This window comes from Schistocerca americana, chromosome 1 (assembly GCF_021461395.2).
Source record: "Schistocerca americana isolate TAMUIC-IGC-003095 chromosome 1, iqSchAmer2.1, whole genome shotgun sequence".
Taxonomy (NCBI): Eukaryota; Metazoa; Arthropoda; class Insecta; order Orthoptera; family Acrididae; genus Schistocerca; species Schistocerca americana.
Window position 1 is genome coordinate 571,168,483 of NC_060119.1, and position 11,785 is coordinate 571,180,267.

Here is an 11,785-nt window from a genome sequence, read left to right on the forward strand (position 1 = left end):
ACAACGTTCCTCACAAGCGACTTCTAATCAAGCTGCTGGCCTATGGGGTATCGTCCCAGTTGTACGACTGGATTCGTGATTTCCTGTCAGGAAGGTCGCAGTTCGTAGTAATAGACGGCAAATCATCGAGTAAAACTGAAGTGATATCAGGTGTTCCCCAGGGAAGCGTCCTGGGACCTCTGCTGTTCCTGATCTATATAAATGACCTGGGTGACAATCTGAGCAGTTCTCTTCGGTTGTTCGCAGATGATGCTGTAATTTACTGTCGAGTAAGGTCATCCGAAGACCAGTATCAGTTGCAAAGCGATTTAGAAAAGATTGCTGTATGGTGTGGCAGGTGGCAGTTGACGCTAAATAACGGAAAGTGTGAGGTGATCCACATGAGTTCCAAAAGAAATCCGTTGGAATTCGATTACTCGATAAATAGTACAATTCTCAAGGCTGTCAATTCAACTAATTACCTGGATGTTAAAATTACGAACAACTTCAGTTGGAAAGACCACATAGATAATATTGTGGGGAAGGCGAGCCAAAGGTTGCGTTTCATTGGCAGGACACTTAGAAGATGCAACAAGTCCACTAAAGAGACAGCTTACACTACACTCGTTCGTCCTCTGTTAGAGTACTGCTGCGCGGTGTGGGATCCTTACCAGGTGGGATTGACGGAGGACATCTAAAGGGTGCAAAAAAGGGCAGCTCGTTTTGTATTATCACGTAATAGGGGAGAGAGTGTGGCAGATATGATACGCGAGTTGGGATGGAAGTCGTTAAAGTAAAGACGTTTTTCGTCGCGGCGAGATCTATTTACGAAATTTCAGTCACCAACTTTCTCTTCCGAATACGAAAATATTTTGTTGAGCCCGACCTACATAGGTAGGAATGATCATCAAAATAAAATAAGAGAAATCAGAGCTCGAACAGAAAGGTTTAGGTGTTCGTTTTTCCCGCGTGCTGTTCGGGAGTGGAATGGTAGAGAGATAGTTTGATTGTGGTTCGATGAACCCTCTGCCAAGCACTTAAATGTGAATTGCAGAGTAGTCATGTAGATGTAGACCCTTATGGTATCCGAGGAAAACCTACTGGTGCAGGTTATGGGTGCGCCGGATGTTTGAGGACCAAGGATTGTTAATCTTGTGTACCGGAAGATGGTACTGAGGTCCCGTGTCTGTATTGATGTCGGTGGTCGTCACAACGAGTCCTACTTGTGAGTGGACCCAAACGACAAGCAAAAGGAGTCAGAGAGCAACGTGTGTTGTGATATTTTGCTTGTAGCGGGAAAACGGTACTTTTGGGAACATGAGTTCCTGTGCTAAACTCAACCGTCTTGTCTCCAATACAAGTCCTCGAACTCTGTACAGGGAATTTAGTTACACCCTGTGTATTAGTGTCAGTGGCTTTGAGGGACAGTTGAGATCTGGAATATCAAACAAAGCTCTACGGATTTATGGAGTCGCTATCAGATTCTACAGAGCATTATCAACTGAGTTAGCTCTAATCTTCACTATACTATATCGAACAAAGATTGTGACCACTGGTTGGAAGAAAACGCAGGTCACACCCATCTACAAGAAGGGTAGGGGGAATGGTCCACAAAGCTACCGTCCAATTTCTGTTACGTTTATCTGATGTAGGAACTTAGAACATATTCTGAACTCAAACAAAATAAGGTAAGTTCAATAGAAGGAGTTGGTTCATGCTAACCGGCGTTTTTATTACATTACGTACTAAAATGTACGAATCAAGGTAATTACCTGGATACAGTACTTCTTGGCTTCTAAACAGCATTTGATTCAATACCACAACAATATCTATAAATAAAAGTGCAGTAATACTGAATATGAAACTAAATCTAAAATGTGATGTTTTTATTAGGGAGCACCAGTCTGATATCTTTGATGGAGAGTTACTGACAGAAGTAGAAGTAACTTTAGGCTTAGCCTAGATAATTTAATTGGGACTCTCACTGTTCATGTTCGCTGGCCTGGTAGACAATAATAATAGTTACATCGATCTAGCAGATGATGCAGCTGCCTATGAAATACTTTCTAAAAACAAAGTTGCTCAAATATCCAGGCAGATTTAAGAGAGATATAAAAATGGATAACTGTATATAAAATCAAGCACTTCACAAAGCTCATATCTTTAGTCGCCTATGACGTCAGTAGTTGGAATTAGTCAACCCACATAAATACCTCTGTGTAAAAATTTGTGATGGCATGAAATCATCTCTTAAACTCAATAGCATAAAAAGCAGATGACAAACGTGGGTTCATCGGCAGAACACTGGAAAAACAAATCATTCTGCAAAGGAGATATTGTTTGAGTCATGGTAGAGCTGTGACGAAAACGCTGAAAAACCTGAACTGAAAGACTTTTGAAGATAGACAACAATTATATCTTCATACAGTGTTTCAAGAATCGGTGTTAAAGAATCTAGGGATACAGACCCAAAGATTATTCTACAGCAAAAACCGTGAAGACATGGTCAGACTAATTACATCACGGACAGTGACTTTTAAGCCGCAATTCCTCCCGTGATCCATACCCGAATGGGTCGAGAACAAAACTTTAATATGTGGAATAGTTGTAAGTGCCCTATGCCACGCAATCACGGTGGTTTGAGAGACTGTTCCTGGACGCCAGCCTCTAATGTTTGGAACACTTTGTACAGTCAAGTGGCTAACAACAGAACCGTATGGCGGACTACAGCCAGGTTGGTATCCCAACGCTATCTGGGGCATTTCCAGACAGGTCTTCGGCCTGGAATCTCATTGACTGGAGTAGAAATGTCTTCAGTAATGAGTCCTGCTTCGAATTGAGCCCCAATGAACAGCAGAAGAGGAATTCGTGTCGGGACGCATCCAACCAGACAGAAGACTGATGACTCAGAAAAAAAGACGGCCAGGATGACAGCCAGGAACGACGATGTGGGTTGCTATTTTGCTATTTCTTTTCAGAGCAGGACCTCTTTGCTTGTCATTCACGGCATCGTTACGGAACAGCGGTTCGTCGGCGATATTCTACGCTCCATTTTGTTACCCTTCTTGGCAATCCATTCTAGGCATCAGCGATATAATGTCCTCCAGCACACTGCAAGAGATTCTACTGCTTGCCTTCGTGCTTGCCATCCCTGCCTTGGTCAGTAAGATTGCCAGATCTCTCTGCAGTTGAGAACGTTTGTAGCGTTGTGGATAGGGCTCTCCCATCATCTCGGGATTCTGACCACTTGTCGCACCATTTGGACAGAATTTTGCCCATAATCCCTCAGGAGGACATGCAGCAATCCTGTTAATCACCGTCAAGTCGAATAGCTGCTTGCGTAAAGGCCAGAGGTGAACCAACGCATCATTGACTTGCATATACCGGCTTTGTTCCATTCGGCCAATACCGTCGTGGTATGAAGGGAAATACTAATATATGACTACGACTGTATTTACATAGGCTGGAGATGAGAATCTTCAAGGACATAGCATAGTAACAAATAATGCTGCTGAGCATGAAATCTTCCAGCGTTCAAGCCGAAGCCTTCTACAACCCACGCTCCCCGCCATAGTACCATTCTACCCTAGTACCAAAGTATCATATACAGCTTTTCGGTCTCGGAACATCCGAAACTTGTAGCAACGTCCCTGCTTTTGATGCGCCTACAATTCCAATTGTAGAAATGTACACAGCTGCAGTATTTGCTTCGGTGTCCAGCGATATTGCTTCAGTTTTGTCATCACAATAGCTTTCATGAACTGAGCACAGAGAAGCTGGTAACGCAAACACACTTTCCGCAGGCAACAGATCTGGGGCAATCACGAGTTCACGCTGTGTGGCTGTGATTCATCTATGCAACAGCCACGCCAGCGGTAGCCGTGCCCAGCTGTGTAAAATCGATACACGCTACAGACTGGATCGTTTTCGGGGATCGCCATATTTGTTGCCATTTGCTACGATATATATCTTCGATATGCTAGTGTACTATATGTTTATTTTTTGCGATACTGTTCTCTCTATCGACGAATTGGCTATAAAACGGTCCAGCTTTCGCAACTGTTCGCTTGTGCTACTATCAAACGCTTTTGTAGCACACCTATTCCTGCTCAAGGAGGAGAAGGCGTACGTGCCTTACAGTGTATGAAGCTATTGATAATACACTCCTGGAAATGGAAAAAAGAACACATTGACACCGGTGTGTCAGACCCACCATACTTGCTCCGGACACTGCGAGAGGGCTGTACAAGCAATGATCACACGCACGGCACAGCGGACACACCAGGAACCGTGGTGTTGGCCGTCGAATGGCGCTAGCTGCGCAGCATTTGTGCACCGCCGCCGTCAGTGTCAGCCAGTTTGCCGTGGCATACGGAGCTCCATCGCAGTCTTTAACACTGATAGCATGCCGCGACAGCGTGGACGTGAACCGTATGTGCAGTTGACGGACTTTGAGCGAGGGCGTATAGTGGGCATGCGGGAGGCCGGGTGGACATACCGCCGAATTGCTCAACACGTGGGGCGTGAGGTCTCCACAGTACATCGATGTTGTCGCCAGTGGTCGGCGGAAGGTGCACGTGCCCGTCGACCTGGGACCGGGCCGCAGCGACGCACGGATGCACGCCAAGACCGTAGGATCCTACGCAGTGCCGTAGGGGACCGCACCGCCACTTCCAAGCAAATTAGGGACACTGTTGCTCCTGGGGTATCGGCGAGGACCATTCGCAACCGTCTCCATGAAGCTGGGCTACGGTCCCGCACACCGTTAGGCCGTCTTCCGCTCACGCCCCAACATCGTGCAGCCCGCCTCCAGTGGTGTCGCGACAGGCGTGAATGGAGGGACGAATGGAGACGTGTCGTCTTCAGCGATGAGAGTCGCTTCTGCCTTGGTGCCAATAATGGTCGTATGCGTATTTGGCGCCGTGCAGGTGAGCGCCACAATCAGGACTGCATACGACCGAGGCACACAGGGCCAACACCCGGCATCATGGTGTGGGGAGCGATCTCCTACACTGGCCGTACACCACTGGTGATCGTCGAGGGGCCACTGAATAGTGCACGGTACATCCAAACCGTCATCGAACCCATCGTTCTACCATTCCTAGACCGGCAAGGGAACTTGCTGCTCCAACAGGACAATGCACGTCCGCATGTATCCCGTGCCACCCAACGTGCTCTAGAAGGTGTAAGTCAACTACCCTGGCCAGCAAGATCTCCGGATCTGTCCCCCATTGAGCATGTTTGGGACCGGATGAAGCGTCGTCTCACGCGGTCTGCACGTCCAGCACGAACGCTGGTCCAACTGAGGCGCCAGATGGAAATGGCATGGCAAGCCGTTCCACAGGACTACATCCAGCATCTCTACGATCGTCTCCATGGGAGAATAGCAGCCTGCATTGCTGCCAAAGGTGGATATACACTGTACTAGTGCCGACATTGTGCATGCTCTGTTGCCTGTGTCTATGTGCCTGTGGTTCTGTCAGTGTGATCATGTGATGTATCTGACCCCAGGAATGTGTCAATAAAGTTTCCCCTTCCTGGGACAATGAATTCACGGTGTTCTTATTTCAATTTCCAGGAGTGTATATCTATTACTACGAAGAGCGGAGTAGGTGCACAAGTTATTCTTCATGGTCCTTCAGTGTTTTGTGGAGGCGTACTGAATTTTGCAGTTACTAATGCTGAAGCTAGTGCACATGCTAATGGTAGGGTTACTGGGCTCTAGTTCTCGGTGGTAAAGTGGAGACTGTATCAGGGCTGGAGACTTTTAACAGCCGAGAAGTTATTGCTTATCGTACATTTCAGATATGTGAAGTGTATAACAGAAATCGTGGTTCATCTAACTATATGTCTACAATGCTGTTGGTTCTTATGACAAGGAATCGTCGTAAAGTAAATGAATCAGAGTCTGTGTCCGTTTGGGTTAAAGGTGAACTGAATTGCCCCAAGATTATAGTTGTTGGTGATGTGACACCTTACTCGGCATATCAGCAAGAATCAATCTCCTGAAATAAAGTACCTGTCCTTTCCTTGAGAAAATAAAAAAAATAATAAGTATTACACGACAGGAAAAAAAAAACCTGTTGGGTCATGGTCAGTGACCCATCCCAGGTCATCCAGATACTGATTCAGCATCAGACACTGACATTTCAGAGGGGGGAACCATGGCAATGGGTGGAGTCGTGCTCCCATATATTTTCTGCCAGTTTCTACGATGTATATCTTCGATATGCTAGTTTACTACGTGAGGCTTTCTAGGTACTTTGCGTTGCCCACTGGACGTTCTAGCCCGACGCTACTAGTATTACTTAGCGTCGAGCACGCTAAAAATCCAACACCGGAAGTTGATAAGGGACTCGACTCGCTACTGGCGGCCGGAAGTAGCGGTCTGATAACTGGCAGCTATATAAATGACGTTTCTGTTAAGACGGCGTCAGTTGTCGAGCAGCCTCACGTGCAGCAGCAATAACATTCATTTGCTGCCAGTTGCTACGATATATATCTTCGATATGCTAGTGTACTAAGTGCTGCGTCCTAAGCACTTTGCGTTCTCCTCCTGTCCTTTGCTTGAGAAAAAAAATATTAATATTAGACGACAGCAAAAAAGAAACCTATTGGGTGATGGTCAATGACCCATCCCAGGTTATCCAGACACTGATTCAGCAATGGAGGGAGCTGTGCTCCCATCTTTGATGTTATATATATATATATATATATATATATATATATATATATATATATATCATTTGCTACGATATATATCTTCGATATGCTAGTGTACTATATGGGCTTGTGCTACTATCCAACAATATTGTAGCTTTTGTTAATGTAAAAGCTGTTCTCCGTAAACTGCGGCTTGCACGTGTACAGTAATAGCTTTATTTTGGAAAATACTGCTTTGTTTACCTCGGCATATCAGCAAGAATCAATCTCCTGAAATCTGTGCAGCACGAGGAACATCTTCATTGATAGTGAAAAATTACATTTGTGAAAATATATGGTTGTAAAAGCGATAACGTTCCAGTAAATATGGATCCGCCGTATGCGAGGTGACTGCGGATAATTGGTTACGAGCCGCCACTGACTTCAGTAATAAATACTATCGTAGTTATAGAGTGATCCATATAATCTTAACTAATTTAATGAGTAATAATATTTGAACGAGCAATGGGATACAGTTGCAATTTTGGGAGATGGTAATACACTATTTGGAGATTACATAAATACGTACAATGTCCTCGCAGCAAATGTTGGAAGTGCCCTCCACTAGCACCAATGCCCAATTGTACTCGTTTCACCATATTCCGCGACATTCTGTGAAGTGTTACCTCGCCAGTGTTGATTATTTCTTGTGTAATGACCTCACGGAGCACTGCAGTTATCCGTGGTTTATTCATGTACACTCGGCTTTAACGATACCTCCACAAGAAAAAATCAGGGAGGTTAGGTCGGGTGATCGAGACAAGGCCATAAATTTTTTGAGATTATTCGGTCACCAAATAAACTGGTTACAAGTTGAAACTTCCCGGCAGATTAAAACTGTGTGCCGGACCGAGACTCGAACTCGGGACCTTTGCCTTTGTGGGCAAATGCTCTACCAACTGAGCTACCCAAGCACGATTCATGCCCTGTCCTCACAGCTTTACTTCTGCCAGTATCTCGTCTCCTACCTTCCAAACTTTACAGAAGCTCTCCTGCGACCTTGCAGAACTAGCACTCCTGAAATAAAGGATATTGCGGAGACATGGCTTAGCCACAGCCTAGGGGATGTTTCCACAATGGTTCCAAGTTGCTTGGAAGTACTAGACGCGTGGCACGTTGCTCCAGCTCTTTGCAAAAAACCTTCCGAAAATTCGATGTTATCCAGCTACTCCTCAAATGTATTTAAAATGACCGTATAAACTGCAGAGTCTACGGTCATATGAAAGAGAATGTGGCCAAAAATCCTGAAAGCTCATACCGCGCCCCACAGTCTAGCCTCGTCGCCATGCAGCGGTGTTTCTTGGATGATATGGGGGTTTACATCAGACCAGTATCTGCTGTTTTCTGTATTGATGTAACCTGACAGATGGAACCAAGTTATGAAGAGAATTCTTCATTTCTGTGGCCATGTTGTCCGTAGTTCCTTTGCAGTTCTTGACGGTATTTTTGTTCTGTCGTTGCAACTACAAAAATGCGTGTTTTTTGATTTTCTGTTTTCACCAGACGTGTTTCGCTTTATTGACGTAAAGCATGACCAGTGGTCTGTAATTAAGTTATTTACATTTTGATTTGCTTTAAAATCAAAAAACAGTTCTTTAACAGTATATCGGTTTGAACCTACGGTGATTTTCACATGATTTCTCGCTTACATCGGGAAGTGCCGTCTGCTAACACATCGTTGCTGTTTTTCTTCCTTAGACACTGATAGTTGTGGTTTAGTTTCATTCGAATGGGCCTGAAATCGATTGGTGTGATTTACGTGTACCGACAAATAAGCTATTACAGTTTCAGAAAAAGGGATGATTTATTCAAGTCCGTCCCGATAGCTGAGTGGCCAGCGTGACGGATTGCCTTCCTTCGGGCCCTGGTTCGATTCACGGCTGGGTCGGAGATTTTCTCCACTCGGGGACTAGGTGTTGTCTTCATCATAATTTCATCCCCATCCGGTGCGCAGGTCGCCCAATGTCTCGCCGAATGTAATAAGACCTACACAAAGGCGGCCGGACCTGCCCCGCTTGGGGCCTCCCGGCCAATGACGCCAAACACTTATTTCCATTTCCATTTATTCAAGAGAAAGAGCCAAACAAATTGAGGAAGAGAATAACTAGTTGTTCCACCGCTGGCCCTTATGCATGCAGTTATTCGGTTTGGCATTGATTGATAGAGTTGTTGGCTGTCGCCCTACGGGTTCCGATAGTCCAAGTGGCCTGTTAGATCTCCAAAATCCGGAGATGGGTGGAGGGCCTAGCCCATAATGCTGCAATCGCTCTCAGTTGGGGAGAGATCTGGCGATCCTGCTAGCCAAATTAGGGTTTGGCAAGCACGAAGTCAAGTGCTAAAAACTGTTGCCGTGTGCGGTTGTTCTCGGTCTTATTGAAATGTAAGCCCTGGATGGCTTACCATGAAGGTCAACAAAAGGGGGCATATAACATCATCGAGTGTGTTGTAATGGTGCCACAGATGACAACCGAAGGGGTGCTGCAACGAAAAGAAGTGGCACCCCAGAGCCTCACTACTGTTATTCAGGCTGTACGGCGGTGGCCAGTCAGGCTGACATCCCACCGCCGTCTGGCACCTCTTCCCCAGTCATCAGGGATCGGTTCGAAACGGGACCCGTCACTGAAGAATATTCTACTCCACTGAATGGGAACCCAGGTCGAAGATGTGTCTGGAGACGCCCCGAACCGCAGTGGGATATCAATGTCAAGCATAAGGGCCAGAGGCGGACCAACACGTTTCTGACTTGTTAAATTTACGAAGCTCTTTCTCCTGAATAAATCATCCAACTTTTCTGAAATTGGTATAAAGTTCTCGGCTTACTTACCGCATCAAATTTCGATAAAATTCCAAGCTTCCATCATCACCGTCAGGGGCTAAAAATGACTATCGTAAACTGAAGACGATCCCACTACGACGTTAGTTTTAGCCCCTGACGATGATGATGGAGGAAATCGCCAAAAGCTTGGAATTTTATCCGAATTTGACGCGGCAAGCAGACCGAGAACTTTTTATGCAAGCGCTCCGTTGCGAAAAATGTAATACCCATTGTAATCATTTATTTGTGTGTGCACGTACATCACATCTGCCGATTTCCGTCCCATTCGGATAATCCCTTAGTGGTGCGCCTTTTTTGTCTTAGAGTGTACTTTTACTGTCGCATGCTAACCACTTAGAAGCTCATAATCTAAATGGATTTCTTGGTTAGTGTGCACTCTCCGCTGTTGAATGGCATTGTGCAGAATTACGGACGATAACATCGTGGCAGCCGGCCGGGGTGTCCGTGCGGTTCTCGGCGCTACAGTCTGGAGCCAAGCGACCGCTGCGGTGCAAGTTCGAATCTTGCCTCGGGTATAGACGTGTGTGATGTCCTTAGGTTAGTTAGGTTTAATTAGTTATAAGGTCTAGGCGACTGATGACCTCAGAAGTTAAGTCACATAGTGCTCAGAGCCACTTGAACCATTTGGTAACATCGTGGCTAAATAGCGCTTCTCTATTGCAGTGCCTGTGCAGGGTGTGGGTTGATGAAGAGATATCCTGCAGGTATACGAAGGAACGTCGTGGTAGTCTTGACTGTTACTTGATAAGCCCGCAGTGAAATGAGTGTGTTCCCACCATCGTTGGCTAAACAGTCGTTCGATCGAGTGTGCCTCCGTCTGTTGCCGGCACTATCCCATTGTGGAAGATTTTTTTTGTGCCTGTTGATTTGTTGAACATCATTCGTACCAAGATTTTTATTAACAGTTGCCAGCAATATACCTATACCAATTAGGGTGACGTGACCTTGACCTATTAAGACAAAACTGTTCAATCAGATTAAATTAGGAACAATTACTGATAATCTATCAGAATGTCAACAAATATTTCAGTGAGATCAACTAACAAAAGCTACAGCGTTAATTCATATACTTACTCTCAACTCTTCAACAGTCATTCATTGGAACATGTAGTATGAAAATTTGAATTTACAAAAAATGTTATTTTCTTTCCAAAAAAATACAAATCGTATGTGCCACTTTCTACTGCCTGTGAATGCCAGACCATGGGCAAGTAAGGATTGATCATCATTGGTATCAAAACTTTTATTAGCACTTCTCAGCAAAAAAATCTTCACCATACGGGTCGAACTGTTCAGTTAGATGAAACTATGAAGAATTACTGAGAATCGATCCACAAATTATCAAATATTTCAGCGAAATGAAGTAACAAAAGGTTATAGTGTTAATTGAAATAATTGTTCCCAACTCTCTAAAAGTCATTCTTGGGAAAACGAAATGCGAAAATTTAAATTTATAACGAATGTTATTCTCTTTCCAAAAATATACGGATTATGGTCTGCTGCTTATTATTGTTGAAATATTGAGGCTACATAACAATCTCTTCAGACAGGTAGGACACGAACACCATTAGAATATTTTTCACTAAACTACAACAAATAATTCAAGTTTACCGAAAGCGGGAGTTCAAATAAAGGAAACAAAACAATTACAGTTGCTTGATATGAAACCACCAAGCGTCGGGCAATGTGGCCCAGACGAACGGACCCAAAATTACTTGAGGCAGGCCCAATATCGTGCTCACCACACTCTATTTCTAAGAAATCATTGGGAGCACGCCTCAAGGCACAGACATAAAAAGATACCCTGATCAACAGAGAAGTAATTTCTGAGTGAAACGATTACTCGCTGGCAGTGTAGATAAAACATTCCTGAAACGTCGCTGAAGATAGTACGAAAACTGGGCAAGGCAACCACCCCCGCTTATCCCTTATAGTAAAGATTTCGGTAGCTAATCGAGACTGAACTTCAAATCACGCCACGAGGCGAAAACGGTAAATTCTTAACCGTGGCGTGCGACGGAAAGCACACGTGGAAGGAAGACGCGAATGGTTGGCTGATGAACCTTATTTACGTATACATAAGCTTGGCTTGAAAGTATAATCCTCCAAAATACATGTAACAAGATTTGGCTTGCGGTTTCCAAAAAACTAAAGAAAGCGACCTGGCGATGAGTACAGAAGGTACTAGGCAAGAAATATGTTCTGGACGTCATGATTGACGACATTGAACATAAAAGAAATTTACAAAACTCAAATAATTAAAAACAC

General features: G+C 44.6%; 1 non-coding gene across 1 annotated transcript; it reads right to left on the reverse strand.

Annotated features, from left to right (window-relative positions):
- Positions 1–7,522: 7,522 nt before the first annotated feature.
- Positions 7,523–7,596, reverse strand: Trnac-aca. Its single transcript has one exon. It is a non-coding gene; the product is annotated as a tRNA-Cys (tRNA).
- Positions 7,597–11,785: the final 4,189 nt, after the last annotated feature.